Source organism: Amblyomma mixtum, chromosome 8 (genome assembly GCF_055824585.1).
Source record: "Amblyomma mixtum isolate Tamu chromosome 8, ASM5582458v1, whole genome shotgun sequence".
NCBI lineage: Eukaryota > Metazoa > Arthropoda > Arachnida > Ixodida > Ixodidae > Amblyomma > Amblyomma mixtum.
The window spans coordinates 137,194,725-137,222,660 of NC_143019.1; the positions used below are offsets into that span (position 1 = coordinate 137,194,725).

A 27,936-nucleotide genomic window follows, 5' to 3' on the forward strand; every position below is an offset into this window, starting at 1 on the left:
CAACGGCCTTAAGAAGTTTGTGGGACACGGTGGCCGCAACTGGCAAAGGACAGGGTTAACTGGAGAGACATGGGAGAGGCCTTTGCCCTGCAGTGGGTGTAGTCAGGCTGATGATGATGATGATGATGTCCACATACGGGGAGCTGCGACAGGTGGCATGGTATGGTGGGGTATATGCAGCGGTGTGGTGGAGTATATGAAGTCAGTGATTAAAAAATATCTAGTCAGTCAATAGTCATCGGTCATTAAAATTAGTCAATAATTAATAAGCTAATTAATGGCAATTAACAATCGTACTTAATTCCAGTATTTAACGCTAGTATATAACGAGGGTGATCAACGGGTTTAATTAATTAATGCAGCTAATTATTCAGGCCATCTGACGTCATGAGAGGTTGACGTCATCCATACGTCTGATGACATCATGCCTACAGCGAACCAGAGTACAGCAACAAAAAGCGCACATCGTTGCGCGGTAGCATCGGGGATCGGAGAGTGGTAGGTGTAGAAAGGCGTCGACTAGGAGCCACCAACGTCGCGGCAAACGCCAATGCATTCGAATTTCTCCAATGCAGACTCTGCAGTGACCTCTGTTTTTTATGTTTTAGTCTGCCCACATTCTATACCTTTCAAAGTACATTTGTCGTAACGTTGGCAAGCACCATGAGGCTTTAACCTCCGTTGTTCACTTTGTGCGCGTCAAAAAGCCACCTGCCTGCCCTTTCTGCCATTGACTTCAATGACAGATGACAGTTATCGACTGTATTCTTCATTTTGCCATCTGACGTTGAAAGTGCGCAAACGTGCTTTTGAATCCTTACCCGCCTCCTGATCGCCGCAGAATACCTCAGGTGGTCGGCTCTAAAGCAGCGGTAGCATGGCGTCTGGGTAGGATTACGACAGGCCTGTCTGTGGGTCCTGTCTGTGGCTCCTCCTAAAACAGCAATCAGGCATCTTTTATATTACCACAATTCAAATGACACACAAAGTTTGCTCGCAATGAAACTATATGACTACACACCGTGTCCCATCAGACAGCAATGCCTGCAAAGGCATGGCTGTCCGCCGACTATGTGGATAAATCCGGGCATCCGCGCTGTCGGCTGAAGGAACCAATGTACTACCGCTGGACGCCGGAAGTGCGGCCGAAACGCGACCACACAAACCAAGCAAGCATCATGGACGACGGCCGCTAACCAACTGTCGGCGGCTAACCGCCGACAGTTTCTCTCAGATCATGAATGGCAGTTTACAAATATCCCTCAAGAGAAAAGTATACAACACCTGTATATTAACGGTACTCCCTTATGGGGCAGAAACGTGGAGGCTAACAAAGAGGATTCAGCTTAAGTTAAGGACAACGCAGCGAGCTATGGAAAGAAAAATGATAGGTGTAACGGTAAGAGATCGGAAGAGGGCGCAGTGGGTGAGGGAACAAACGCGGGTTAATGACATCGTAGTTGAAAATCAAGAGGAAGAAATGGGCTTGGGCAGGGCATGTAATGCGAAGGCGCGATAACCGCTGGTCCTTAAGGGTAACGGAGTGGATTCCAAGAGAAGGCAAACGTAGCAGGGGACGGCAGAAAGTTAGGTGGGCGGATGAGGTTAAGAAGTTTGTGGGGATAAGGTGGCCGCAACTGGCAAAGGACAGGGTTAACTGGAGATACATGGGTGAGGCCTTTGCCCTGCAGTGGGTGTAGTCATACTGCTGATGATGATGATGTCTCTGCAGTGACCTATGTTTTTTTATGTTTTAGTCTGCCCACGTTCACTACCTTTCAAAGTACATTCGTCGAAACGTTGGCAAGCCCCCTGAGGCTTTACCCCCTGTTCTTCAATTTGTGCAGCGTCATTTTCGTAAGTAATTACCTGAACATTTGCGTATAGGTTGCACAAGCAACTTAGGCGATATTAAGCATGAAATGCTTTTAGCTCCCGTTGTCGGCAGTGTGTTGACGTCACGACGAGACCGAGAGCCAACATCCGGGCACTGAGTTCCACTTATCCGGGCACTGAAACGAGAGCAGCCGGGCACCGTACGAGATTTAACGAGACTAAGCCCTCCTACAGGACCGGCATACAAACGCCGGTAGCTTCGCACCGAACGGGTGGTGGCGTTCCTCCCTTCCTGTACGGCGCGGTTCGGGTGTCCACCGAGATGACAGAATTACGCTTACCTTCAATTCTCGGCCCGCGGGAATGGTCTCGTTCGAATGCGCTTCCAGAGGCCGTTCCTCCCTTCGTCTCGTCGTGGCCGTCGGAGACTGGTGACTGCGCATCCTCGCCACGCGAACTACATGGAGCGGGCCTAGGACCCTCGTCTAGGCCAAGGCCGACACTTCTGGCATCTTCTCCTGCAAGGAGAGCAGATGACTTCATGAGCACGGGGTGATATGGAGGCCGCGCTGCAGTGCGCCAGATTGAAAGTGTGCTGCCCACTGCAGCGAAGAATGGCATTCACGGCAGTAGCGAGACGGGTGAGCTCGCGGCACATGTCCAACCACCAGCGCCTGTCCTTGGTTTCGCCTGCTTCTTTCGTGCTGTTTGTAAAACAGGAATGACGCGCACGGTTCGCACGTACAGGCGCGGCCATAAGTAAACGGAGCCCGCTATTGCGTTCGAAGCGCAATTATGCTTTCTCCTTTGTTAAAGAAGGAGCGTTGTGCGTCTACAAGAAAGCCTGCCAACCTCCACCACCAGCATGTGCGCACCACTGCTGGAAATTTCAATTAGGTGACGCATGAAAAATATTCGAAGACAGTTACATGCTCCGTTCACTTTTGTCCGGGCCTGTACGGTTCATGTACTGCAGAACGTATAGGTCTCTGCAGTATGAAAGGCAACAAAGTTTGAGCATTATACTCCATTTTTGTGACAAGCATATGTTTTCCTGTTTTCTAATTAGTTTTCATCCTGTAGTACTATATCGAAAAGTAATTTTTATCTTTAGTAAACGACCTAAAACCGCCGGTCTGTGTAAATCGGCAGCTCCCTTGCATACTGGAACGATCTCTAAAAATCATTCTTTCGAAACTGAACGCGAATCCGTTCTCGAGCGGCCCGCGCTTTCCTTACATCGAAAGCGAGTCCCGGATACAACCGCGGCGGCTGAGCGTAAAATTAGACCTTAAAGAGGCACTAATGTCTACTTCTCGCGCGGCCGCGTACGAAACCTCATCCGTGCTCTCTCAAGGCGCTCTTGACGCGTGTGAATGTTGGTCAGTGCGCCAGAGCAATGGCTCAATAAATATTTTCGCTCGGCTACTCGGGGCTTCATTTTCTTAGGTCACAACTTAGCGCAGCATAAAAACATTCACAAGTGTGTCCGTCGTCCTGTGTGCCTGACTTGTGAACGTTGTCTAGTCACATTGCGCTAAGTGGCTACCAATGAGAATGCGTAAATGGCGAGCTCAGCACGCCACGTAAAAGCTTTCTTGCAGGTGACATTCGCAAAATGGTTCTCCGGATTCTTTGTGGTGGTCAACTACATTTTGGATTACAGCTATCGTCGAACTGGACTTACTGCAGCACCATGGAAGCATGTGCTTGCTTTAGGTGGGACACGTCGAAGGTGCACTAGTAAACTGCCGCACACTAGCGTTCGCAGTGCGCATAATGGGTAGCAGAGACGTCCCCAGGGCCTAATTTGTATGCTGTCAGGTGCATCGCCTTTACCTGAACATGTCGTAAAGGTAATATAAACCTTACTGAGGCTCAGCCATGCCACGAGAAGTGGTAGCTCGAAGTAGCAACAGGCCAAGAATGACTGTTTTTACAAACAAAACAGACATTAAGAAACAAGGACATATTTGCTCCGTATTTTAAAATAATCTCCCGCAGAGCAGAAATCTAATTAAATTTAACAGGTTCTTCTTCCTCGCACCAGAGGTGCCCCGCCAGAGACGGTTGGTTTAACTTGAAGACTGAAGCTTGATCTCTGCATCAGAGGTGCCCCGTCAGAGACGGTCTCGCGAGGAGTTGATACGCAGGGCATGTACAACAATTTACATTAGATACAAGTTCAGGCACTAGAGTCAAATTAAAGGGCAAAAAGATACAAAACAACAAAAAGGTGGAACTGGCTAATACTAGAGGAGGCCCCTACTCGGCATAGCCGAAGATGCGTAGCATCTCACCTTAGCGCAGAACCCTTTTTCCGGCTCCGGGGCCCGGTTTTAAAGCCCTAAAGGCCCGGCCCACATTTCATAGCTTCCAATCATGTTGTGGTCTTAACATGATTGGTTCTTCAAGGGCATGGCCAGCCCTCCGGCTTCAACAAGGTAAACCACCCTCTCTACCACTAAATAAACATAAAAACAAACACAAATACACATTCGTGCCAGTACGTGCGCGAATCGGTACCGCGGGGCGGGGGACACCCGTACTTCCTGGCGCGTTCGCGAGTGGCCGCGTTCCGAGAAAGGAGACGCTTCGCCCCAGCCGCGTTCCGACGACTCCGCGTACACTACCGATCCCTTACACACCCTTCCCAAGATTCTACAAACATGGCCTGGATTCTGGTTCATGCGCCCCTAGTTCACAAATCTGCCACCACGCGCCGCATGAAGTTGAGCTCCTCCTTCTCCTCTTACATTCCTCCTTCCTGGGTTGGGGGAGAGATGCCTTCACCTTCCCGCATTCTCCACTTTGTGTGCGCTCCCCTCACGTGAACCCAGCTTTTCGGGGCCCCGGCAGAGATTCTCTTTATTCTTTTGTCACCCAGCGTATTCAAGGCGCGCTGATTGTGTCGCTCCCCTACTCGCTCCCTTCTTTGCTGGGGTGAAAGAAAAGAAGCCGGACCGTGGCTAGTGCGGTGTACGCATGCCAACTTCGTCAAAAAATTTGGGGGCGGTTTAGCCCTGCTAACTACGAAATATTTTTCGAAAGCAAGTTTTTTATGTGGTCCCGACGCGCTCGCTCGTGAGCGAGCGCGTCGAGACCGGCCGTGCTATGCTTTGGTTGTTTTGAGAGGTTGAGTCGTGCCACATGAAGGCGTACTTTAATCAAAAGTGCTCCCATCGGAGTGAGGCTATACCATGGGCTGCTGCATAAAGTGCGACAAGAAAGCGCGCCCGGGGTGGATAGAGGAGATTACAAGGACTCTTTTGCGTGATAGGTACATTTTTTATTAAGCGCGTACAGTGACCACATATGCATAATGACACTGATATTGCGTACGCATTAACAATACAAAAGCAATGAAACTTCCAGGGACACTCGTTCAAGCAGTGAAATGCGTAATTCCCGACGCTCATACTTAGAGCTCACTCACGAATACTTGTATGTGGCTCTTAGTCTGTGCATTAAAAATATTAAAATTGTGTATTAATCACTGCATTTCAACACTCGTGTTATTGGCCTCGATAACAGTCAGCTCTTCGAAACTTCTGTCGATGTGGTGAAAATGCAGTACGAATGCGTTGAGTGAGCAAGAGCTGCAGTATAATAAGCGGCAACACCTGATGCTGCGCTTCATGCTTGTTTCACTGACTCATTGTGCGCGGTACGTGATTTATCCAATGTAACAATTAGTAGTGTGGTAGTTCACATTTTTTCAAGGTTGGTAAAGTGCCTCCGATGATTATTCGTTCACCGTCGATAAGGGCTTTACCACTGCTGCAAGCGATGCTAGTTTTGGAAAATATTCCAGTGGTGTACGCAAACTATGAAGAGCTAAAGAAGACTTCACAAACGGCATGCTGGGAACTATTCCGAAGCGTTTCCCGTCTGTTCGGCAAGAAACTACGCCTTTACCCAGAGCAGCACTCAAGAGTCAAACCTTAGTTAAATGTTGTTGATTATGATTTAAATTTCTTGAGAAATGAAGGCAAGTTATTTTTAGATAACACGACGTTTAAAAGCTGACTGGGTTTCTCAAGCGCGGCGGCTTGGCGCTCCACCCCGCCCGCTTGTGAAGTGGGCCGCTCGCGCGATTCATTAGCGAGAGGACGCTACGTGCGCGCGGCCCTGAATATGCAGTGAATTTACCCGTCACGGATGCGAATACGTGCAACAATACCTAGGCGCTCGCACGCGAGTGGCGCGAACATATAATTTTTTTTTCATTTTGGAATGTTGTGCAAAGCTACCCCTGCCTTTTTTCTCTGTCGCTCCGCTACGTACTTCTCGCTATCCTCTCCCTTTGCCTTTAATTACACCGGCGCAGCTCCAATGTTTGGGGTCATCATCATCATCATCAGCCCGACTACACCCACTGCAGGGCAAAGGTATTAGATAGCAATCACCGCGGCCGGCAACATTTTTAATTTCGTTATTTTATTTTTGTCAGCTGTTATTGCCTCTGGCAAACCACTACTACTACTACTACTTCTTCAAGGAGGGACTGCAGGGGAGTCGCAGGTTCTTTTTAAGCCCACAAACGCGGGTTAAGAAGAGGGAGCCATTTCCAGGGAACGATTAACATTCCCCCGCGACTTTTAAATCAGCCAGGGCAGCAAGTTGGGCATGTTGGTTACTCATTTGCATTTGTGATGGAACAGCGCAAAAACCTGTGTCCCGGTGTTTTACTCTGTTCCATCACACACACAAAAAAAATTAACTGTGCCATGACTTAGGGCCGTTTCACATGCATGCGATTCTCGCCTGCGACGCTGTTATTGGGGAGGGCCGTCGGTCTAGCCGCAGACGGCCTGCGACCAAGTTCCGTCCGGTTGGAATTCAGTCGCAGCGTCGGTGTGTTCGCTCTGCGACTGACCAATGGGCAGCGCCGAGACGGCGCGTGTCACGTGGGAGCTGTTGCCGCGGCCACGGCCGGTCTCGAGGCGCGCGTGTCGAGACCGCCGCGGCAACAGCTACTACGTGACAACACGTCACGCGCCGTCTCGGCATGGGGTCACGTGGGAGCTGTTCCCGCGGCGTAATCAAAACTGTTTATTCGAATCACAACATACGAAATACGGCCAACAACATACATACAACAACATACGGCCAACAACACCTTCACGCTATGCACGCCCGATCGTCAACGGGCGACTGCATACGCCAAGATTGAAAAACTGAACCTCCAAGGTAAAACCTACAACGTTACGTCGTACGTGGCGGCGCCCGAAGACTCGGTAAAAGGGGTCATTTACAACGCCTACGCGGGAGACTCGCCCGAAGCGGTTCGCCAAGGCTTCGGAAACAGAAACGAAGGAATAGAAGTTGTGGATGCCAGAAGGATCGGACAGTCCAGAACAATACAAATCACCTTTTTTGGAAAGAAGCTACCCAGCCAAGTAATCTATCAGTGCGGCGTCTTTCGGGTCCACCCCTTCAGGGAGCAACATGAAGTATGCTACAACTGCAGGAGGGTAGGACACCGGGCCGACGTCTGCTACAAACCTACAACGAACCTTTGCCGCCGCTGCGGAGAAAATCACTCGCCTCCACCTGAGGGAGAACAGCCAACCTGCCAACCCGTCTGCATCGTCTGCAACGGGGGCCACAACACAGGCAGCCGGAACTGCAAATTCCGGCTGATCACCAAGAACAAACAAGGAACGCCCCATGGCAACCAGACACCCAAGCAAGGGGACAACGACTCATCACTCCACGGACACCAATCTAGGCCCAGGAAGAAGGAACAGGGTGCTACCGGAAAAGGAGGCAGCCACAGCCGGAACAACTCCAGCTCCTTCCCGCCCCTGGGGAACCCTGCAGGGAACGACAAGAGAAGCTCGAGCCGCGGACGCAGCGATAGCCGCTCCAATAAAAAGGTGAGCTGGCCAGCAGATGCCTCCCAATCTATTGACGCTCGAGAGAAGGAGTTTCAGATCCAACTACAATCCCGAGACAGAGAAATTGCCAGCCTTAAAAAAGAGTTGGCTGACATTAAACGCCTGTTACAAGCGCATCAGGTACAGAATGCCACTGCGGCTAGAACGCCACCCACCGCGTCCCAGGCTTCGACCAATAATGCGATGGAAACGGACGCCATTTGCCACACTCCCTCCACCGCGTCCCAGTCTTCGGCCCATAACGCGACGGACACAGACGCCAGAATAGCAACTAAAAGACCGCTTCCTACAAAAGAAGGCGAGGAATCCAAAAGAAAGGCCGAGGCTTCGGAAGCCGACACCCCGCAGCCGTCGAAAGCGCCTACCAAACTCAGGGCAGACATCAATACTCTGTCAGAGAGAACTAGCGCTATATCAACAGAACAAGCAACCTTCCAAGGCCTCGTTACTACCAAATTTGCTGAGATAGATATGCGCTTTGCAACACTAGAGGGACAGGTATCCCAAATAGCCACCTGCATGCAGCAAATAATGGATAGGCTTACAACTATCGAGGCCCGCCTACCCCCCATCTTGGATCTGTCCACGACGCCACAACCATCTATAACCCAACATGGCACCACGCCAAAAATTTGAAATTTGGCAGTGGAACTGCAGAGGCTTCCGCCGCAAGCGGGCCCACTTGCAGCTCCACATCCAACAAGCACCGTCTGTTCCAACCCCAGACGTGATTGCATTGCAAGAAGCTAGCGGCAGGGCTACACTGCCAGGCTATAAAGCATATCTGCCACCTCATTATGATACTAGTAACGCAGCCGGCTCCTTCACAGCCACTCTGGTGCATAGAAATATCACCGCAATTCAACATTTTATAAATGATTCGGAAGAAGATTACACCCTACTTGAAATAGTACCAAGGCAAAAAGGAGACTCAAATCTCTTCATCCTTAATGTATACAACCCGCCCAGAAACAAAGGCAATGGACTCCCACACTTGTTGATAAACACAGTAAAGCTGGCTGCTAGGGCTCAACTAATAATTGTGGGAGACTTCAACGCTCAACACCCAGCATGGGGATATACCAAAGCAACTCCGAAAGGGAACCTGCTCTGGCAAATCATACAGTCACTAGGGCTCACAACGCTAAACAACCCGAGCGACCACACACGCATGGGTAACAGTGTATGTGTAGACACATCTCCAGACTTATCCCTCTCTAAAAACGTCAAGGACGCAAAGTGGGTCAACACCGGGCAAAACCTTGGTAGTGATCACTTCATCCTTAGCATCACCTTCCCCACGACAAAACTTAAAAACAAAGCAAAAGAAATACGAACCACGGATTGGGACAAGTTCAGGCAACTTCGCGACAAAACAGCTCCAAAGGAGATCTCTAACCTTAGCGACTATCTCCCTGAATGAGGATGTCAGCTCCACTAGCGTTGTGGTGCCAGTTGAGAAGGAGGAGCAGATTGCAGACTCAAAACTGTTACACCTGTGGCAGGCACAAAAAGGCCTCCAAAAACGCTGGAAGAAGCAAAAACACAACAAGCGACTACGCAAAAAGATCGCTGAAATCGAGAGGCGAATCGAGGAACATACACTTACTCTCCAAAAACAACAATGGAACCAAATATGTGAAAGCGTCAATGGGCAGCTCGGAAATAAGAAGACATGGCATCTTCTAAGACACCTGCTCGACCCAGAACAAACACGTCCCGTGCAACAAAGTCAACTGTACAGACTCATACATAAATATGAGGGTACAACTGAAGACCTAATCAAAGAGCTAGCAGAACGTTATCTAAACACGGATGATGGTACCACTCAACCAGACTACCGGGGGACTCCAAATCCAAATTTAGACGCAGACATCACAGACGCAGAGGTCTGGTACGCAATTGGAAAACTGCGGACAACATCTGCGGCGGGACCAGACAAAGTAACAAATAAGACTCTCAGGAACTTAGACGCAACGTCGATCGCGGCGGTTACAGACCTTATGAACAAATACTGGCATGCAGGCAACATACCACCAGAGTGGAAACACGCGAAAATCACTTTTATTCCTAAAGCGGGTAAGAAACTCAGCACTGAGAATCTACGCCCAATTTCATTAACATCATGCCTAGGCAAACTCATGGAGCATGTCATCCTCAATAGGCTCCAAAACTATGCGGAGGACATGAACCTCCTACCTGAAACAATGTTAGGATTCAGGGCCCAACTATCTACCCAGGACATACTCTTGCAGCTTAACAAGGACATAATTGAAGCTGACGAGGGAACAGGAACGAAAGCAATATTGGGTTTAGACCTTGTTAAAGCTTTCGACAACGTCACCCACAGAGCCATTTTGACAAACTTGTCAGAAATCAACCCCGGAGAAAGGACGTACAACTACATCCGATCCTTCCTCACTAACAGAACAGCAGTGATAACGGTCGGAACAATAGAGTCTGCCCCAATCACACTAGGAAGTAAAGGAACGCCACAGGGCTCCGTCCTGTCCCCTTTCATTTTTAACCTCTCCCTCATCAAAATTCCCCCCAAACTGGCACAAATACCAGACCTACATCACACGTTCTATGCAGATGACATCACACTTTGGGTAACCAAAGGATGCGAAGGCTACATAGAAGACACACTCCAAGCAGCAGTGGACATCATTGAGGCATGCGCATGGGAATCCGGCCTCACTTGTTCTGAGCAAAAATCTGAACTCTTCGTGATCCGTCGTAAACAAAGAGCTAGGCGTACCACGACATCCCCCCCGCAAATAAACGTCTATGTTAATGGACGATCTGTCAAAGAGGTACAGACCATGAGAATACTGGGGTTGTATTTACAAACGAATGGAAAGAATACTGACACACTCACTAAGCTAAAACGCACGGTAGAAGCGACGGCGCGATTAATCCGCCGCATAGCTAACCGCAGACAAGGGGTGAGGGAAAGAGATTTATGCCGACTAGTGCAGGCCTTTGCGCTAAGCAGGATACTCTATGCCACCCCTTATCTCAAATTTTCGAAAGCAGAAAAGGACAAATTGGATAGTATGATACGGCAGGCCTATAAGGCTGCGTTAGGACTCCCACTAAATGCCTCAACCGAAAGGCTTATGAGGTTAGGAATACATAACACCTACAACGAACTGAAAGAAGCCCATTTAATGGCTCAAACAGCGCGATTAGCCAATTCCAGAACTGGCAGGAGTATTCTTACCAGGCTCGGAATTAACTTTCAACCTACGAATAACGATGCTAAAGTAGACTTACCCCGCGACTATAGGACGGCCCTACTAATCAAACCACTCCCCAAAAACATGCACCCCGTACACCATGAGGGTAGAAGACAAGCAAGAGCCAAAGCCTTACATAACAAATACAGACAGTGCGCTGGAACACTTTATGTAGATGCGGCAGAATACAAAAATACCAATGCCTTTGCAATTGTGGTTGTGAACGAGAATGGTGACCACATCGTCTCGGCGACAATCAAAACGAAATCCTCTGAAACGGCAGAAGAGGCGGCTATAGCCCTCGCCCTAGCGCATACCCAAGGGAGCATCATCTTCAGCGATTCCAAAATGGGTATCAATAATTTCGCTAAAGGGCGAATTACAAACATCTCCCTTAGAATCCTTAACGTAACCAAATTCTCACCAAATTATTCCCAATTGATATGGGTCCCAGCCCATTCGGGGAATCCGGGGAACAAGGCAGCCCACAATAAAGCCCGAGGTTTCGTCGACCGGGCAGTGGATGAGTCTGGCTCCCTGAATTTCACGAAGGACTCCATGATCACATATCATGATCTCACCAATCATTTTAAACTAGAGAGGAGAATTTTCCCCCCTCCAGACAAAAGACTTACTAAAGAACAAGAGGTTACGTGGCGTCGTCTACAGACGAGATCGATACGCACCCCATCACTCCTCGCGCACATTTATCCAGATCTTTACAACCCAAACTGCAAACACTGTGGCCAACGTGCTATTTACGATCACATCCTGTGGGACTGCAAAATAGAGCCACCTCCGGGTGATCTAGTTACAGCTCCTTCTCTCGAGCGGTGGGAGACCGTGCTGGCTAGCTCTGACCCCAGAACGCAAGTTTTGGCGGTGGAGTGGGCTGACAAAGTCGTCGAGGGCTATGTACTCTCGACCACTTAACGCGACCTCTTGCCAAGCTCTTCCCGGCGAATAAAATGTTTTACAATCAATCATACGAAATATTGCCTTGCATCTAAAAACACGCTGGCCATAACATCGTCAACACATTACGTGCAGCCTTTCTGTCGCGTTTAATCGTGGGTTGCCTATGCAAACATCGACCAACCTTGCGTGTCCCTCCGACCGAATTCGCTGGGTACGCGTTGCATGTGAAAGCACTGTGCGAAAATCGCACTTCGGCGACACCGACTAGGCCGACTATTTTCGTTCTGCGCAAATCTGGCTCGGACTCGAGCACAATGGTTCTGTTGAAGTCAGTCCTGTTGACAGACGCCTCGAAGGGCTAGGCCACCGCGCTTCGCTCTACGTTCATTTGTTTGACGTAAGCATTGTGCTGCTTCACCTTAACCCCATATTTCACAGCCTACGACACTAAGCACTTGAAGCGAGGTATTACATACCACGCCTTAGGCCTTTTCTTTAGGATGACTGTCTTTGGGACGGTGGAGGAGGCGTCCGATAATGGCGGCCGGCTTGTGTGTAGTTTACATCCCTTCCTTTTTGAGAATACTGGCCAAGGTTTCGCTGACTTCGTCTTAATCAAAACTTGCTTGCATTTCACTGTACCCTTCGGACATGACTTTTTGGCAGTGTTCTTCCCACAAAGGCTACAAGAACAAGACGCACTGTTGGCAACATCAAACCCTACTGAAAAAAAGGTCTATGATGCAATAACCTCATAGAGGCTTCATCATAGAATATCGTGCAATTTTTATGATATATCATACAATTTGTATGATATTCTGTGACATCTCTATGATGACTGTGTGATTTTACAGAAATGTATGACATTTCTATGATAAATTTGAGCAACACTTGTTGTTGGGCTAGTTGGTAATACATACTTCTGAAGGAACCAGCGCACAAAACACACAAAACCGCCTTTTTCTTGTCCGTTGTGTTTTGTGCGCTGGTTCCTTCAAAAGTATTTCTATGATAATTTTCTATGATTTGTATGATAAATATATGATATTTGTATGACAAACTGTATGAGTTTATTGCATCATACAACTTTTTCCAGCAGGGAGCTGATGAAGAAGGGGGAGGTGTAGTATCATGAAGGGCGAAGGATGATGTGACTCATGTGAGCTGTTGCATAGGTAGGGATAAGAGCGGTTATTTTGCAACGGGGAATCGGTCGTGGGTGGTAAGGGGGCGGGAGAGAAAATGACAGTAGGGGGGTCTCCTGTTGTGCCTTTGCCTGCCTTTCTTTTTTCCCCCTTTTACTTTTCCTCGAGTCACTCGGTTATTCCCCGCTCTAGGCCGGCATACGTGCCTGGGCATCCCTCCTGGGAGGGATAACACAGAACATTCACACGGCACAGAGACAAACACATGTCCAGCACAATCACTCAACCTTCCCAGGCTGCTGTTCGAAACAGGATGGGTGCTCCGAAGAGCGCAGCGGGATATACGGAGCCTCCGGGATATACGGAGTCGTAGAGCGCAGACCGTGGTTGCTTCTGGAGTGCGCTGTTTTTCTGCTCCTTACAGTGAAACAGGACGGAGTCAGCGCCTCTGCGAAAACGGCCCGGAAAGGTCTCATACATGAACGCACTCTTGTCTCTAGGCTGTCATAAAAAAAATAAACTTACAACCCGTAATGAGTCAGTCCTGTCGAGGGGTCACTCCATGCGCGAAAGAAATCTCCCAAAAATGGCATCAGAGCTTTTGCAGAGGATCAGTTACATTCTTTAATGCCTTCCACCAGCTTAAGGACTTCCACCAGCTTTGTTAAAACCAGAGCGCGTGGTCATGGCGTGGTACGAAGAGCTGCACAAAAACAAATTTCGGACGATTTAGCGCGGTTACTCCACATGCGCAGGTGCGCCCGCACTCCGGTTTTCACTGCGGTTGCGGTGTTCGGATCCATTGCGCACGGATGCTGTTGAAGAAATGATATCCAAGACACAGCGCAAGAGACTGGTAGTTTAGGATGCCGGATGCTCGGTTGCGGCGATGTAGTTGTCTAAAATTGATCTGTTCGCGCTGGCCCGGGTTCGAAACCCACTCGCGGCCGTAAAACATTTTCGATTATTTTATTTCAGGTGAAGCAGGCTTCAGACATACAGACAGACCACGTCGAAATCGAGAATTCAAGCCTTAGTGCCGCACCAAAAAATGCGACCCCGTCAGCTGGCTGTTGTTTTACCAGTTTGTGGAGGTGGCGGTTGATAAAAAAACGGCCGCTCGATGGAACCGCATCACCGAGTGGCCGTCGTTCTCGTCTGCTCACTTACTGAAAAATACGGCATGCTGAAAGGCTTTTCCTAGAGCCTTTACTTCGTTCCTTCTCACTAAACGTGCGTGCACTGTGTTATTATGGCTTGTGTGCAGTATCAAATAAAACAAACCATTGGGAACGGACGAGACCTTTCAGCGGCCACGTAATTGGTGAAAGCTTCAAAAACCGCGTGTTCTCGCCTTGTGTGGCTAGAAACCAGTCGAATGTAGCAAACTTTCCGTTTCTCCAGAGATCATCTGGCGACGACAAAGCGTCGAGGCTCCAATGTCACTATATCAAAAACAAAAAGAAAACGCTCAGAGTAGAACACAAAAATCACAGGACGTGATTACCACTGTAGAACGCGAGATTTCAGGTGATGAAATTCGTATTTCTTATTGCCATTTATTTTCATATTGCTTTCAATACGCATGGCCTCACTATTCTTTCACTCGTGATGTAACTGTGCTCGTACCTCTCAGACATCAACGCCAACATCGACGATGCACAACCAAGAAACATGCCTTCAACAGCTGTCGATGTTAATACGTCGCAGAGCGTGCACTGAGAATGCAGACAACGAAGGCAGCTCCGTGGAAGATACCCGCTTTCGCTGTGGGTCGCTTGGCGGCCTTGATGTCCGCTGACGCACCCTAGCATACTCTCGACGTGCCGGCATTCATTGTGTCTGAAGTAAATGGACAACTTGCAGAATTGCAGGAAAGCTTATTTACATGAAGGTCTCTTCAAACCAAGAACCCTCGTTCACAGACCGCGTTTCCACTTCCTGCTCGGCTGGCTCAAGGGGTTAGCGCGAGGGGGGATGAGTCAGTAGCCCTCCATTGTATCGTTCTTGGAAGAAGGTGAGGGGGGCTGCTCCCTAATATGCCGGAACCTGAAGCCTCGACGCACGCCTCCAGCCATCGAGATAGTGTAAAAAGAAGTTGCCGAAAGGTTACCATGATGCGTTCTCTTGACAAGTACCTGTCCCGACCCGCTCCTCACATCCTTTCCACAACTTCTGTCTTATATTGAAAAAGGGACATCTCCCCCCTCATTTTTCGAACGAGAATGTTCGGTTGAAAAATTGTTGAGGGCACTCGATATGCTGAAAGTGTGCTCCAAGGGCCCTTCTTTGGCGTACGCGCTCAAGGTGGGCGCTCTTGGAATACCACAGAACCGGTATAAGCATGCGCACTATAGGAGACGTCACCGGACCACCACCGGAACGCACCGGCGCTCGCGCACGCGTAGGAAGCGGGGTCCGGTTTACGACATTCGGAGGACAGCGGGGCTCTCGGCGACTCTTTTCTTGATGGCTTGAAGCTCTATCAGGTTCCCAGAACTTTCCGCGGTTCGAGTTGCCCTTCAGAGCACCCAACCTCTTTTCTTCACGGCTCGAAATTACTTCCGTCGGCTTCAGAGGGGGAGCCAGCCAGCACCAAGAACATGGAGGTGCATGCCCTTTTTCGGCGCCCGTTCGGCGTACGCCGTCGCTGTACTGCTTGCAGCATCGGTTCATGTTTGGTAAACTTCGGTATGCCAGGCACTCGGGCAAGTGGTTTGTCAGCGGAACGTTTTATCATATCAGTTCTAGAAGCCGCGCAGCAGCTGCGTGAAAGTGTGGAAGTTAAGCTGAAATTTATCTGGCTCCCGTAGAAAGTCGGAAAGAGGAAAACATATTGCGTTAGAGCTTCGCTGGCTGGACTGTACAGAACAAAGACCCACACGTACTGGTAGTACACGAATCCGTGTAGGCCGGTTTATTGAAGTGAGCGTAGTTCTAACATTGCAATCGCACCAACTAACCCTGTTACAAGTAGAGATGACGTGTTTTCGGTATCCGTTAAACTCCGTTAAACTCCGAAAAATGACCCCCGCGGCATTTTGATATGAATGCTGGAAAACCAATAAACACTGATTTTCAGCCGTCCTTGAAGAAAAGAATGCCAGTTTCAAGTGAAGAAATGTACTCTACTTTTTTTTCTCTAGTCCACCCGGAACACAGCCGCACTGAACTGTCCTTGGTACCATTCCTTTCAATCGAAACCAAATTCTGTCGTCGCGTTCCTTTGTCTTCTCTTTACCAGCGTGACGGTTTTCAAGTGCGTAGGTCAGGCATAAGTTTCCTGTAACGAGGAACGCAACAGGACACGAGAGTACCCAGGACAAGCTCCCCACCCGACAAAATCTTCTGCTCTTTCGGCTCAGCAGTGCTTACAGGCTCCAGGGGAATACGGCGGGATTTTCACATTGCCTGCACGTCTCTCTCATTGCCAGTTTGGCAACTTGCCACTGTGGCTCCCCTGAGAGCTGGTACTTTTTTTTTAGCGTTCATTCATGTTCTTGGTTTCTGGAGAGAAATCAAACAAAAGGTGAAAAGCTCTAGAGCCTGCTAGCAGTACTCGCTATCCCCGAAGACATGACTGTATATATAGTTTTTGTGAAGTGTAATCGCGTGGTATAGAACATCGAAGCAATAAACACAGCAATAAAATCATTGGAATCAGAGGAGGCACTTGTCTGCCGCGTGTACTCAATCCTGGTTCATCTAGCCTGCACCTTCACTGGTCAATACCTTCCTGAATGGTCAGCGTTTGGTGCGAAGACCGATATATTCGCTACTCGACAAGCTATGAAGTCCGCGAGAAATATATGCGCAGCTTCCGCGAAAACTCACTTGATAGCCATGACTTCTGGCATCAAGTGCAAGTGTGGACCCGTCCATAGAGCAGGAATTGATGACAAAGAAGTCTTTAATGGATTATTTTCGCCTGTTGTGAGCTCTGCAGACCACCCGTTTTTGAAAGAAGGATCTCAGAATAATCGCTGTTCAAAATTACATCTGCTGACGTTTACTTTCACAGCTTATGGAGAGCGCGCTGTAAAGAATGGCCGGTCTTGTTAAAACCATCTCTTGATTTTCTTGCCATCCCCCCATCAAGCGCAAATGTAAAATGTGTGCTTTCTGACCGCATTCCTCCGATGGCTGACAAATCTCTCAATGTACGAGTCCATTTTTTTTTTTCACTACGTGTAAATATAACATTTTATACTCTTTAAAGCCTTATAGTTCCATTACGAGAATATCCGGCGCCGTGCGTTCGTCGTTCCAAGTATTTGCGTGTGTATGTACTATATACACTACAGAGAATCCAAGCGATGCCATCACTGGCAGAGGCTCAATGCGGTGGCAGTATTCTCAACTACATTCGTGCCAAAATTTTGAATAATCTTACGTCGTACAGCGTTCCGTTGCTGTCATAGCATTTCTCTTTTATTTTTACTCGTTTGGGCATTAATTCATTGGGTAGGGTGTTTGGTATGTGTTTAATAAAAAAAATCAGGTGCGCTATATTTTCTCCAGTAACTATACAGCCGCTTTACAACACCTATCCCGATAAACGCCGGTTTCTCTCCGGCATTGAAAGTAGAAAGCGAAAATCATCGAACCAAAGAGAAAAAATAAACACCATATAACCCCCAAATGAAAAAAAAAGAAATACTGAAAACACGGAACCCTAGGTTTTTTAGTGAAACGCCTTAGCAACGAAATAAAGCACCCAAGCGCTTTCCAAGAGGCGCCATATGGTGCGTGTTTCATTATTCCAGAGGACGAGGCAAGCACAAGGGCCCCTGCCTCATTCCAGATAGACGCAATTGCAGGCCAAATCTATTCAGGGTGTTTCACGGAACTTGAACCAAAGATTTAAAAAAAAAAGGGTTGCGGCGTAGCCAGGTGAAACCAACGATATGTTGTTGCTCACTGTGTGGCGCTCCTCAGAGTATTTCTTATTTTCGCTTAATTAGTTACTTATTTAAGATCAATTATACATAATTTTAACGTTTACTGTAAGGGAACGTGCATTTTGTTAAGTTGTACAGGGGCGTTACGAAAGAACCGATCCAGTTTTTTGTAGCAACGTACGTGGCCCTTTTTTCGAGTTTTCATGGAATGCTCGCTAAATATGAAAAAGAAAAAACACTTCATTGCGCTCTTGCGCTACTGCATTGTAGCGCTGCCAAGCGCGTTCTGAATGAAGCGTGCGCGCTCACCTTCTGGAAGTGAGCAGTCGACGCCGCTCTTAGCATAATCTTGAAAGTGCGATCAGCACATTCTTCCAGCATGGAAAGCGCACGGCGTCATCTGCCAATTGCGATAGGGCTTTTATGAGACATCGCGCAGGCAAACCAAAAAATGAAGTGAAAGTAGTGAAGTCGTGTATTCCAGTGTAGTCTTCGTTTCTTTTTTTTTCATAATTTTGCAGCCCGTCGAACTACGCCCCGGCCGCTTACTTGGACACGGTGAGCGCACACGCTTCGTTCATTCAGAGCTGGCTTGCAACGCGACAGTACGGTAGCGGAAGACAGAAAACACGTGGCGTTTTCATATTTCGCGGGCTTTTTTTAAAAAACTTGAAGAAAGAACAACGTAGAAGACACGCTCCTACAAAAAAACTTGATCGGTTCTTTCGTAACGCTCCTCTACAACTTAACAAAAAGCACGTTAACCTAAAGTGAATGTTTAAAATTTAGCATAATTAATCTTACCTAATTAACTAATTAATCGGAATTTATAAAATACTCTGAGGAGGACCATACGACGGGAAACACTCTGTGGGTGGTTTCATGTAGCTCTGGAACTCCATTTTTTATCCTTGGTTCAATTTACGTTAATCACATACTATACTTCTTTTCAACAGCCGATAATCGGAGAAGCTGAGAAAGTCAAAATTGTCGAATAGAACTCAAGAGCCGTAATCGGCAAATTCTCCTGAAAGGAGGCCTTCCGTCAAATGCCGTCTACCGGGTTTCGCTATCGTCGTGTTTAATCTGCCTAATCCTCAGTAATCCCATTTAACGTGCAAAAACTCGTGATGACAGGCTGACAGGTACAAGATATCACGGCGTCATGCCAATCGGTGAAGCCATAGGGTGTATTCGTCGTACCGTTCATGAGTTGTATCGATCATCAAGCCTTCTATTCTGCGCTTGCACTTTGGTTAGCTCCGCCTCACTATGAAAGACGGAGCTGCTCAGAGTACCTACAGCTTACCTGGCAGCGTCAGTCTGCATTTCACTGGCCAAACATGTAAAGCCGAATGAATTGACGCTGAACTGGCATTCGAATGCCCAAATGGCACCTTTTTTGTTTTTGCTGTTTCTTGCGTCTGGCGGTTTTGACTTCGTGGGCGCGCACTTCCTAATAATGGTGGCATCGCAAGATCACGCGTGACTCTGCCCACCGTTGAAGGCTTCGTTCAGTTCACGCAGGATCAACACATAGGCGCCGCTTGCGCTCACCGTTTCAGCATTGTTCGCGAACTTTCGGAGTCCTGCTTCCGGGTGACTGAGACTGCTTGCAACGAAAGCTAGCGACTGAGTGACGGAGCGCTGACAACAGTGCTGGAATGGCCAAAATATGTTTTTTTTTTAAGGCTTTTGGAGAACAAAAATGGGCGTTCTGGGGCAACTATGGAACGGAAAATGTGCATTCTGATGCAGCTGTGAAGTAGAAATATCGCCATTTTGTTGCAGTAATACCAGTATTGTGGAGCTCCATTACACAAAATATTTATTAAAACAACCCCTCATGCTGAGAAGTGCTGGTGTGGTTGAAAGTTTTGTTGCTCCTCAACCAACTATCCCATTTACCTCATCCTTCACAGTTTAGATACCTTCCCGACCATGTTGTCAATGATAGCAACTGTCAGGCTTTTAGGGCTCCGCTCTCTGATTATCGCAGCAAAATCTTGTCCCGTTGTCTCGAAAAAGTTCTGTGCCGCTTATGGGACGTTTAGTCATGTCTTATGTTATGTGTATACTCGCAGTAATTTTTGACAAATCACCGCTCGAAGTCGCACGAAGAAGGCACAGAACCCTGTTAGCCGCGACCTGACTTTTCCTTTTCTTGCACGCCAACAAAGGGAGCACGGAGGGCAGCCGCACAGTCAGCCCGCCTTGAACACGCTGGGTGAGAAAAGAAAAAATAAACGCAATACGGCTGGTTTCTTGGCACACAGGCTGAGGACGCGTGGTTTCCGAAGCTTCCACCAATTACGTGGCCGCAGAAAGGTATTGCTCCACATGGCAGTGGAACAACAGCGACCTGATGCGATCAAAGTTTTTTTTTTTTTACCCGGTGCTGAGGCTTCTTAGTGTTCGCCTAGGTCCGTCTGTATGTCTGGAGTTTTCTTGACCTTAAATAATATTAACTAAACGAAAATACCTTACGGACCGAGTGGGTTCCGAATCCGGACGGCGCGTATAGATTAGTTTTGCTGGCCACTGCATCAGACCACTACATCACTGTCTTTTGTTCTATGTACATGAACCGTGTTCAAACCATATGGAAAACAGTAGCAGATCGACATGACACGTAATACGACGCACCTCAGCAGCACAGCACTCGCTCTTACATCACCGCAGCCGAACATCCCGTGTCCTAAACTACCCGTCTCTCGCGCTGTGCTTTGGGTATCTTCTGCATCAACTTGCAGCCGTGATCAGTGGATTCCAATATCGAAACCGCAGTGCTAACACACCTAATTCGCATTTGCCGTAGCCACGACAAATGGACCAAAATTTCTTTTTGTGCCATTCTTTGTGCCTTGCACTGCTCTCTTCGCAAAGCTGGTGGCAGTCCTGCGTAACCAGGACGTCAGAGAATGCAACTGATTCTCTCCAAAAACTCTGATGGGATTTTTGGGAAATGTTTGACCGCTTCAGTCAGGAGTGGCGCATTAGCAGCTGTAAGGGGTTTTTTTTTTTTTTTTTTTTAGTACGTGAGCCGGCAGGGATGCGTTCATGCAGGAGACCTTTCAGGACCGGTTTGGCAGACGCGCCAGCTTTGTCGTTCTTCAGCGTCGGAAGTAAAAAAAACAGCGCACTTTAGAAGAATTCGCGGCCTGCGGTCCACGGCTCGAGGAGAAGTAAAAGGGGAAAAAGAGAAAGGCGCACACAAAGGTACAGCAGGAGACAGCACCCTCTCCCTACTGCCCTTTGCTCTCTCCTCCCCCTTACCCCCGCAACCGGTCACCTACGTACCTCTTGAAAATAACGCCCATTTCTCCCTGTGTTCGCCATCCATTTAATTCTGCGAATCTTGTGTCGCGTTGTCATAGCCTTTCTGATAGGAACATATTGTCAAAGAGTTGTGTCCGAAGGGTAGCGTGAAATTCAAGCAAGTTTAGGTTGAAAGCGATGCCAGCAACTGACAGGTGCCCTCACTGCGGCGCTGCACCGGACATTTGTGATGTGCGGCACCTGTTGTGGACTTGCCCAGCGACGGCCCCTATTAGAAAACGGCTCCTCAGGGAGGTCGGCCTGTGGTGGAACCGCGACGGGGACTATGTGAAGTGGACTATGGACAATCACTTCACCAGCAGCCTATGCGAGTACCTCGCCGAAACTGGTCTACACTCCTTCTTTTAACTTTCTGTAACCTACATTCCACTCCCCCTTTTCTCAACTTATGCCTCAAGGCAGACTTCACGAATAAAAAAAAAAGCGATGCCCAATTCTTCCTTATTTATTTTAAAATCAGCGATAGCAGTGCTTTTAGCATGCGGTTCGCGGGCGGTTCGGTTGTTCGATTCCCAGTGCCCCCCGGGTACCTATCGCTTTCCAATGCATACAAATTTTTTCGTGGTTTCTCTGAGGTGAATTGACTCGAAAAATGTCTTTCACCTAATCTTATGTAGAAGAAAACACTGTTCCGTGGCGCTCTTTGGTGCAAGGCGGCCCTTGCACCATTAAAACTTGTCAACAAAAGGAAACATCCTTATGGGAAAAAACGCAACGAAAACAATTCTACGCGTAGGCTAAGTACACGCCAGGAGCAAAAACGCGTATGCAATCTGTACGTAAAAGGCGTCAGCAAAACCTTGGCCAGCATTCGCGGAAAGGAAGCGGTGGAAACTGGGTACCAGCCGGACATCATTATCAGGCGCCTCCTCCCCTATCCCGAAGACCCATCGTCCTACAGAAAAGATGCAAGGCGTGGTACGCAAAAACCCTGCTCGAGTGCATGGTGTCTAGAGCGGCGTTTACTTGAAGGGGTTTAGTTGAGGAATTCAGTTGAAAACCGGTTACTGGTTTCATGTAAACATCGTACAGTCGGTTCCGGGAGTCGAGGAAGTGAGTCCAGTCAACTCCGCTGCAGGGGGGGGGGGGGTTGACTCGCTCAATCCCAACGGAAGATAGCACGTAAACCGGATACAGACGAAGAGTCGGGTTAGCGGGAGTGGAGAGCATAAATTACGATCCTGTTTTTACGCTTGCGCCATCGCGCCTGCGAGACAGCGGTGCCGTGCCGCAATCTTGGAGGCTGCCACTGCCCTCACCCGCTGCGCTGCTCGACGATTGGTGTCGCTGCAGTTGAACCGGTCTCGACTCGCTAAAATCTAGTTCATGTAAACACGCAATCGTCGAGTCGGGCTGACCTTACACAACTTGACCCCCCGATTCGATCTACCGCAGTCCGGTTCATGTAAACGAGGCTTAGGCTGGGGACACCAACAATATGACGGAAAGAATGAAGCAGCACAAAACTGATGTCAAGCAAATGAACAGAAGCGCAGTGGCCATACTTCCCAGCCATGCCACTACAGGGGTGACTTTGACGGCACTATTGTGGTGGAAACCGAACCAAACTGCGCAGAAGCCTTCTACTTGAGTCATGACGGAGGAGAATGTTGAATGTTTTCTGGGAACCACTTCCTTTTCCTACATCCACGGTTTAAGCTCCGTGACCCTGCGGTCGACCTTATGTGGGCTTAAAAAAGGCTCCGCAACGCGCCCGCAGTCGCACCTTCAAGAAGTAGTAGTAATCGTTTACTGACAAAAAATACAAAAAAGAAGCACGAGAGCTGCAGCCGGTGGAATTCACGGAATTCAGAGCCGGCGGAAGTCACAGGGAGAGGATAGCGAGGAAAAGTACGGAGGAAAGCGACCGGCAGAAAAGACGGGGAAGCATTGTACAAAATTCACAAAATACAAAAAAGTATCAAGTTCGCGCCGCTCGCAAGCTAGTGCCTAAGCATTGTTGTACACATTTACAACGCACGTAAATTAACTGCATATTCTAGGCCGCGTGCACGTAGCGTCCTGTCGCTAATGGACAGCGCGAGCGGCGCATTGCGCAAGTGGCCCGGATGGAGCGCCCAGCTGCCGCCTTAAAGCAGAAACAGAGCCGGCTTTGAAACGTCGTGTTATCCTACAAGAACTTATTTGGCTGGCGTTTACTTCTCAAATAAATGCAAATTATAGTCATAAAATTTTAATTGGATTTGCCTCTGGGTTGCAGCTTTGGGAAAAGGCGTAGCTTCCTGCACAGCAAATGGCAGATTTGTCAGAATACCTCACAACATGCCGTTCTATGAACTCTTCGTTATCGCTTCATAGTTTGCACACACTTTTGACACGAACGCGGAAATTAGCAGTGATTACGGCAATGACAAAGCCCTTAGCGACGGCGAATGATCGAATAACTGGAGGCACTTTAACAACCTAGAAGAATTGCTGTGAATTACCACACTACGAATTGTTACACTGGACAAATTGCCTAATGCGCACAATCAGTTAGTGAAACAGGCACGAAACGGAGCACCAGGTTTCTTGCATAGAATCCTGCAGTACTTGCAACGTATACAAGCTTATGTGCACCTATATATGTACAGATGACAGGAGTACAGCAAGAAGCCAAACGAATTCGGCTTGATTGGGCTTGTACCTTTACAGAAATAGCTTTATATTCAATAAAGAGACTACAGAGGTACACTGATTTCAACGCATCCCTGCTGCATTTTGACCGCATCGCCTAAACTTTCGAAGAGCTGAACGCTATTCAGCTTTAAGATGTAGCGATTAATGCACTAATACCTAAGTTTCGTGGCTTTGTATAGTTAATGCGCACGCATTTCCACTATCACTCATCCTGAAGTAGCCACTGTATGCGTTTGCAATAGTAAATGTGTCTGTAAAGCTCTGGAGTTTGCTTATAATCCTCTCTAATACCCATACATGGCGAGCACTTTCTTGTAGCGGCCCATGTTTGTGTGCCTACATCTGATGGGGACACTTTTAATAAAAGCGCGCATTCACAAGGCGTGACTTGATCTCCTTAAAGCAAGCAAAAAAAGCGTAGACGTGCGCCTAGCCAAACGCACCAAGAGAGGGCGCCACACGTTTCTTGCCGATGCTGAGGATGCATGATGAATAGAAAAATAGCCAGGGAAAAATTCTGCCTCTTTCAAATGTAAAATACTTTACATCTATTAAAAGATGGGACATTTCTCTACTTAAAGCTCCTAGAGCAGTCCGATATATTGTAAATCATGGCAGCGGTGAGTGATCAAGTGAGGACAAGTGGGGTTTTTTTCGCGACCTCGTCATAGGCATCATGCGACCATATCTCATCGCGCAGGGTAAACGCAATATTTAAGCCACCGTGATGAAACTTTATTAAAAGAAACTTTATGAGGTATTTAACCCCTCAGGGTCAGAGCTCGCTTGTAACTGTTATGCGTGACGAGATATTGATTTTTTATTTTTCATCGCCATTCAGTTACGCGCCGCCGCGCCGCCGGCTGTCGCGAGATGGCGCGACCGGTTTTCTGAGGCGCATGGGCCGGAATCCTGGGGATGGGGCTCAAATGCCACTTTTAGAATTATACGGTACGTGTCACAAAACCAACCTGTGGGTGACATACCGCAGCTACACTAGCACTGGCACCAACAAAACCAAAAGCAAAATAATGCACACGGGAACCAACACAACATTACGCAAAATGCTTAAGGGCACCAAGAAAACATAAGCAAAATGCACTCACACACAGCGGCATGCCTGCCGTGCGCCGTACCACGGCGTCCAAGTTGGTGGGTTGCACCCAGTTGACCACCTTCAAGTACACACCCTCGTCCTGCTCGCGAATGATTACACACACACACACAGACACTCGCAACTGGAGCGTTCAGTAGCACTGATATGGGGTCCGTTAGCGGCCACGTGAGCGTCCTTGGTCGCACCGAGCGTCCCTGTGTGCGTTCAAGCCCCCACGTGTCTCAATCGACACGATTAACACCTAATGGTCGCTATGCTCATTAGGCTGGCGCCACAGCGGGGCGAGAGCTCAAAAGCTGGTGCCCTCCAGGATCAAAAACGTCTCGGGTTTTGATGGGTCCAAACCCATGACTACACGACGCACCTGAGGGCCCGCTCTCTCTGGTGCGCCGGTACGAACCGCGTGCTGCGTAAGGAGCATAGCCCTTGCCCCGTTTAACCATACCAATGCGGCCGGTCTCGCTACGCTTGATTCGGCGACCTGCAGCACGGAACGTAATGTTCCACGTACCGGCTTTCAACATGAAAGCCGCGCACCTGCCTCCTGGCACTTCGCCTCGCTTAGAGCCATTTGCCGCGTTCCTGCTCAGGTAAACATTGACGTTGCCGTTCCCTGCTTGATGGGCATTTGCCGGCTTCGTGGCATCGTCTAACTCCGAGGCTTCATGAGCTCCCTCGCAGTCACTTGACCCGAGCTTGCCTTGCGGCAAGTCGCTACTCATTTCCGGGTCCTCAAATGACCTGGCCGGACACACACCGTGTGCGTTCGACAACTGCGCGGCGTTCTGCCCGGCCGGCCCAGCAGGCCCACCTCCGCTCTCTGCCTCGGATGAAGGGCTCTTGCCACCAGTAACGCTACGGGGCACTTCATGCCCTATGCCCGACACAGTGTGTGTTTGCAGCAACGCCAGATTTTCACCTGTTACTAGCTCCGTGTCGCAGGTCACTATCTTAGTCATAGAGCCTGAAGGAATTCCACCGCTGTCCTGTTTGTTATCGGACACCTTGGCCTCGATTGACCCTAGATCACGAGAATTGGGCTGCTCCTGTTCTTTGCTAGCCGCCCGCGGTGGCGGAAAAGCTGTGATATTTCCGCGTCCTTCAGGAATCCTGTTTTCACTTCCTGAACCTTTTGCGGCCTTTCCTAACAAAGATGCGTTCCCGCATACCGGCTGATTGCTTTCAGCGTCCTCACTGCTGTTTCCCTGACCTGTGCATGACAAGTATAATCCTTTGTCCTCCAGCACAGGCGGCCTCACCTCTCGGGACTCGGAGCAGTTCTCCCTGGCTGATTCACTGGCTCTTTTACTCTCCTTGATCTTTGAGATCTCGAGCTCTACCTGCTGGCGTCTTGCTTCTATTACATTCAAGACATACTTAACATCCTGAGGTTCTTCCTCACGAAGCAGCGCCTTTCCGCCATTTACTTTCGCAAGTTGAGCCTGAAGGTCCGCTAAGTGCGCCTTCGCTAACTCAACCTGGTACCTCACGTCGAGTGAGGGCCGGCATGGATAACACACCATACCGTCCTCTGTACCCCTCAACTGTCCTACCGGCTCGAACACATGAACAGGGACGTGAACAATGCGACGAAGGAAACTCACAGTTTCGATGTGTCGATCCGCATTGCCAGCTCCTTGGCGTCGCAGTCCACCGCCACTTTCACCGGACGCTGCGACGAGCTGTCGCACGCCGCTGGTCCTGTGCACGTTGTCGTCACTTGCTGTGACCGGCCGGTGACCGTCAAGTTCTCGACGCGGTGCTTTCCTTGACCGGATGCAGACTCTCGTCGCTGGACTACTGCCGTGGTCCTCGCCTCTGTCTCTCCCTGCAGGTCTGTTCTCGAACGCTGACCTGTTGCCTTCTCGTCGCCTTTTTCCTGCCTTCAAGTCTTCTTCCTGCGCCGTCTTCCGATGGCCGCAGGATCCTGTCGACTGCGCCAGTAAATTTAACAGGTTCTTCTTCCTCGCACCAGTGGTGCCCCGCCAGAGACGGTTGGTTTAACTTGAAGACTGAAGCTTGATCTCTGCACCAGGGGTGCCCCGTCAGAGACGGTCTCGCGATGAGTTGAGACGCAGGGGTAAGGCGAATACTTGAAGTTTACGTACAACAATTTACATTAGATACATGTTCAGGCACTAGAGTGAAATTAAAGGTCAAAACGATACGAAACAACAAAAAGGTGGAACTGGCTAATACTAGAGGAGGCCCCTACTCGGCATAGCCGAAGATGCGTAGCATCTCACCTTAGCGCAGAACCCTTTTTCCGGCTCCGGGGCCCGGTTTTAAAGCCCTAAAGGCCCGGCCCACATTTCATAGCTTCCAATCATGTTGTGGTCTTAACATGATTGGTTCTTCAAGGGCATGGCCAGCCCTCCGGCTTCAACAAGGTAAACCACCCTCTCTACCACTAAATAAACATAAAAACAAACACAAATACACATTCGTGCCAGTACGTGCGCGAATCGGTACTGCGGGGCGGGGGACACCCGTACTTCCGGGCGCGTTCGCGAGCGGCCGCGTTCCGAGAAAGGAGAGGCTTCGCTTTGAGCGCCCCCAGCCGCGTTCCGAGAGAGAGACAGAGAGAGAAAACTTTATTTACAGAGGAATTCGGGGCACGCCCCAGGGTCCCCGCACGACCCCACTGCACTCAAGTGTTTATGTTCCGAAGGTCCATAACACTGGCAGCACGGCCGGTGGCGATGGTCTGCACGGCCGGGTCCTCCGAGCGCAGCAGGGTCTCCCAGCCCTCCCAGGTCTTGAGGTTCTCTAGGTCCCGCGGGGGAGGGTCCGCCGGGCAGAGGGAAATGATGTGGAGGGAAGAGGCGAAGGGTTCTGGGCATAGAGTGCATGCCGGAGTGGGGAAGGAGGGATGATAATGGGCTAGGGTAAGGG

The 27,936-nt window shown here is 49.1% G+C and overlaps 1 protein-coding gene across 25 annotated transcripts in view; it reads right to left on the reverse strand.

Annotated features, from left to right (window-relative positions):
- LOC149334583 (uncharacterized) overlaps positions 1–27,936 on the reverse strand; it is a 122,616-nt gene that overhangs the window by 87,516 nt on the left and 7,164 nt on the right. For 14 of the 25 annotated variants that reach the window (XR_016284767.1, XR_016284768.1, XR_016284765.1 and 11 more), the window contains 2 exons: positions 2,178–2,354; positions 822–934 (listed from right to left, as the gene is read on the reverse strand). The gene's annotated coding sequence lies outside the window, so the exon portion shown is untranslated. Of the gene's footprint in view, positions 1–821; positions 935–2,177; positions 2,355–25,030; positions 27,925–27,936 lie in introns of all 25 variants that reach the window. The other 11 variants (XR_016284758.1, XR_016284764.1, XR_016284761.1 and 8 more) reach the window with 2 other exon arrangements.